Here is a 4,465-nt window from a genome sequence, read left to right as displayed (position 1 = left end):
GGGGGAAGAAGAGAGAAGATGTTTACTCTAACAAGAGATACCCACCGTTTCAGTCTCCACAGTAATTAGGAGCAAAGCACTTTTAAAGCACCTTCCCTCCACCTATTATATAGGCACAGTGTGAGGTGCAGCCATTAATCAGACAAACTGCTGGAGATAACTGCTAATTGAGAGCAGTCTGACTCCCTGAAGTTTCCCTCCCTCTTTCTACCCATGCTGAAATATATAATTTGTTCTGTACACTGGTGTTTGAGAGCAGGTTGTGGCAGGCTGTGGTTTTACACTTCTACTGTGCAGGGGATTGGAGGAGGGGATAAGCAGTGTTTATACAATAATAAAGCATGTGTGTGTGTATTACATGGCCCTGTCCACATCTGTGCAATGGTGTGGATGCTGTGTGTTCATATTCTGGTTCTGCAGGAAGAGGTAAGAGTGGGTGGCTGATAGGAAGCAATTGGAGAATTTCCATAGACATCTGACTTTGAATGTCCAAATCAGTGGCCACCAGCTCACCAAAGCAGCACCGGTATAAAGAGTGTTTCCAGCTGGTGCTGGAAAACTCAGCATGCTCAACTTGTTCACTTAAGGCAAGATTGTGTTGCAATATCTAGTACGTCAACATAAGGAAGACTTTCTTTGCACTAATAGTCCTCTTAAAGTCGGAGAGCCACTTGCGGATGAAAGTGCTGCTCACTAGCAAAGCTCTAGAGCACGACTAGCTGAGACTACATAGAGAAATTAAGAAAAAATTGTAATCTTGTGTATGGCTGGATAAATCAGGTGGAAAATTCATGAAAAGCACTGGAGTTGCAGCACAGTGAATCCAGAGTAAGAGGAATCAGTCAGGCCCCATGTCCCAAATGTGCTACACCACACTCAGCAACCTCCAGACAAGGTCGCTACTACCTCAAACGCTGTGAATCAGCACCTGCTGCTTTATTCTCTAGCCAAAAATCTGCATTTTCATCCTCATTTTCATTTTCTGCAGATGGATGCATTCTCCCCCCCCCCGCCATCACGATCAAAGGGTGCTATCAACAACTGCACTAACTCAGAATAAACTGTGAAAGACACTTGACATGGCATACCCCTCTTAGGCACTCTTATTCCTTCTCTTTGCTGCTGGCTCAGGTGGGTGAAGAGAGGCATTAGCAACTTGGGCTCCTTTGTGCAAAAGGGATGAGATAGTGACAGTCCCCCGTGTTGCATCTGGAAGGGGGTGAGGAACCATCGCTGGTTGAACCCAAGACAACTCTCTGTGTGGGGTGTTCCTGCTTGGTTTTGCCCCCAGCATGGTTTTACTATCCAAAGGGAAGTCTTTCTGGGGGAACTGTAAGGAAAAAAGCCTCCCTTCCTAACAAGGCTGTTTGGGGACAGTATCTGCCTAAGCTCGTTCCCGTGTAATTGTCAACTCGATCTGGCTTTTTTTTCCTTCTCTATTCGGTTCTTCATCCTTTAGGAGTTGCCTAGGACGTAGTGATGAAAGCTTGCCTCCTTCCCTCAAAGGATCAAATTCATTTGGCCTGTTTTCCAGCCTGATTGATGTTAATATCTATTAATTGTTTTCCCTCTCATTTTCTGATTACCTACTGATATCACAGAAAGCCCTGAAGAAAACAATCTTTGATGGAGAATAACGTGTTTCAGAAGACAACTTCCCACCTGCAATGTTTGTGGATAATTAGAAGATTGAGTAGAAATGGTTTGCAAAGCTGGTTATTAATGTATTTTTCCTTCCATTACCTAAAATAGTTCATTTTTCCGGGTATTTTAGACATCCCAGGCTCTTTTCCATGAAAAAGACAGAGAGGACCCCTCTACTCCTGTTGTCCATGTCCTGCCAACTCTGATTTTAAACAATATCAGATTTTTAGCATGTACTGCGACATGACTCCTGGAGATTACATACTGCTTTATCTTCCACATGCATTAGCAAGTGAGAACAGATTAACCCACGCGCTTCCCAAGGCAGACAGGTCCTGTGAGTTTCCATAGATTCATGGACAAATTGAGGCGAAAAAATGCAGTGATGTCGTAAGATCACAGGAGGAATTGAGATGAATTCTGGAACTGAAGATTCTCCTACCCAGTAACTTTTGGCTCCAGATGAAGGTACACATTAATCATGGGATGTGACCTTATCTGAGTCAGGTTAAGTTTTTTGGCTTTTAACAAAGCCAGAGCCGGGAATTCAGTGGAAAAAAGCCTTTTGAGTCACAATATATGGCAAACTTCTATTCAGGACAGATGGTATTTTCTAAAAGTAGCTGTTTACTCCTAGAATTACTCTTCTTCCTTCCTGTGGCATTTCTTCCTCATTCTGTGGTGCTTCTGCCCACAAACTTGGCTTTTTCAGCATATTTCTGGTGGCAATTTTAACAATCCTAAAAAAATCCCCAGCTATAAAAAAACGTCTCTCCCTGTCTTTGTCTTCTTACCTTCATGTTCCTCTCTGGCAATATCCTGTCCTAATTATGGATAAATGTACAATATTTAGTTATTTTGGAAAATGTCTTTTGTCTTCATATAGGGGGTATAATTAGCAGCTTAGTTCCTCTTGCTTTTTGTTCAGCTAAATGTCACACTCTCTATTTGTGTTGTTGCCTTTGTTTCTGTCTAAGTAAGGAAATCAAGAATAGATTGCAAAAAGAAATATATCTTTTTCATTTTCTTTCAGAAAACTAGCTTTTGGCTGCGCTCTCCTCTCCTTTCACTTTTTGTGAAGGACGGCAGTCTGTCTCAGATGCCTGCCACCATGACCTCTCCCTTCTGACAAATCCTATCTGTTTTTATGCCAGTGTGCAAATCAAGAGAGATCAGGATTTGGCCCAGCAGACCCTACAGAAACTGTACTCAGGGCTTGACCCAAGTTGTTAGACACCTTATAGAGCAGAACTAGACCCAATTAAATACCTTGAAGTGCTGTTTGGTGTCAACCTCGTCGTCCTGTGACAAGACTCAGCTTTTGTATTCCTCAGTCACAATCTTGAACATTAGATTTTCTGTTATTTAAGCCATATTCTCTTTCAGTGTGGACAACGACGACTTTCCACTGGCACCATATTCATTAAACTGCCTCTAAGTCCATAGCAGTATTCAAAAGTGTTGCTCGTTAAATCTTGGAAGGCAGACAACCTTTCCTCTTGCATGTTGGAGAGGATGAAAGCACTTGCAAAATTCTTCCTTATAGAAATAAAAATAGTCCCAGAAGCACAGCATTTTTTTTTTCTTCCTGTTCCACACAGGTTGCTCTGCTAATGATTGCAACTAATATTCTCTTATGTTATTTCTGGATATATTTACAATAGCCCCAGAATAATTTAACAGGGATTCTTCTCTTCATGTAATTAACCAGCATTCTTGCTCTAGTGTCTTATTGGTATCCATCACCCTGGTTTCAACAGTCATTTCAGAACTAAAATTAGAGTCACAGATGCTGAATTTTGCACTCTTCACAATGCTGAATTTTGTTGTGTCTGCTTTTACCTTTTAACTGTACACTTGTTATAAAATTAAAGATATCCCAACTCTCAAATTATGGAGTTGCACTTATTTTAGGGATAATGGAATTGCAAATGTAGTTATTAACTTGTTTGCTTGAGAGAGATGAAAAAAGTAAGAGAATTATTGTTGGTACTGCAAAAGAAATATGGAAAAAGTGCTGGCTTCAGATTACACATAGTATGTGTCTGAAAAAATGGAGCCAAGTGGGAAACTGCAGTGCCAAACTGTTTGCAATTAATCCTGGCTCACCAAAGCTTGAAAAGCAGATTTTCAGCTGATATATATTACATAGCACCCTGGAATAGGCAGGCAGCAGCTCCATTCCTCTGGCAAAATAGTTGTCTGTAAAAGAAGAGTTCATCTGTGCAGGAGACAGAGCTTTCTCTGAGGTTACACACTGTGCTCCTGCAGAAGAAAGGGGCTGTGGGAAACCCTGCTGCTTTCTGCTTTGATCCTGACATGGAAGTGCTACTTCTTAGGCTTTGCCTTCTCAAGTGGAATCAGGGTAACAGGATCAGTTAAAGGGGGAAAAAAAATCCACCGACAAAATACATACTTTGCTATGTGCATACTGCATTGGCTGAGTAAAACCACCTGTGACAGACGTCAGTCATGCAGAGCAGTACTGGAAAGTGCCCAAACACTCTAATGGTGACAGCAGTATCATTACTACAGCCTCACAGCCAAGCAGGAGTAAGCAAGAACAGAAGAATAACAGTTTTCAGTTAAAATGTTGTAAGGCTACTTTTTAGGAAATAGTTATGTCTGTGGACATTTTCAGCATTTTCTTCTTGTCCTTGTTAATTTTTCCCCTGTGAAGGAAAAAATCTTTTTCTTACTATTCATTTAACTTTAGATCTTTGGAGTGCTATTTTTCATAACCATTTTGTTTAATTTTTCAAAAAATGATTACACTTTCCCAGATGGTGCAGGGATTGGGATTTCAGGAGAATACAAATCT

Source organism: Nipponia nippon, unplaced genomic scaffold (assembly GCF_047370975.1).
Source record: "Nipponia nippon isolate SJK-2023a ecotype South Korea unplaced genomic scaffold, ASM4737097v1 scaffold_5, whole genome shotgun sequence".
Lineage (NCBI taxonomy): Eukaryota > Metazoa > Chordata > Aves > Pelecaniformes > Threskiornithidae > Nipponia > Nipponia nippon.
The sequence above is the reverse complement of the archived record's forward strand: the minus strand, read 5'-3'. Positions refer to the sequence as shown.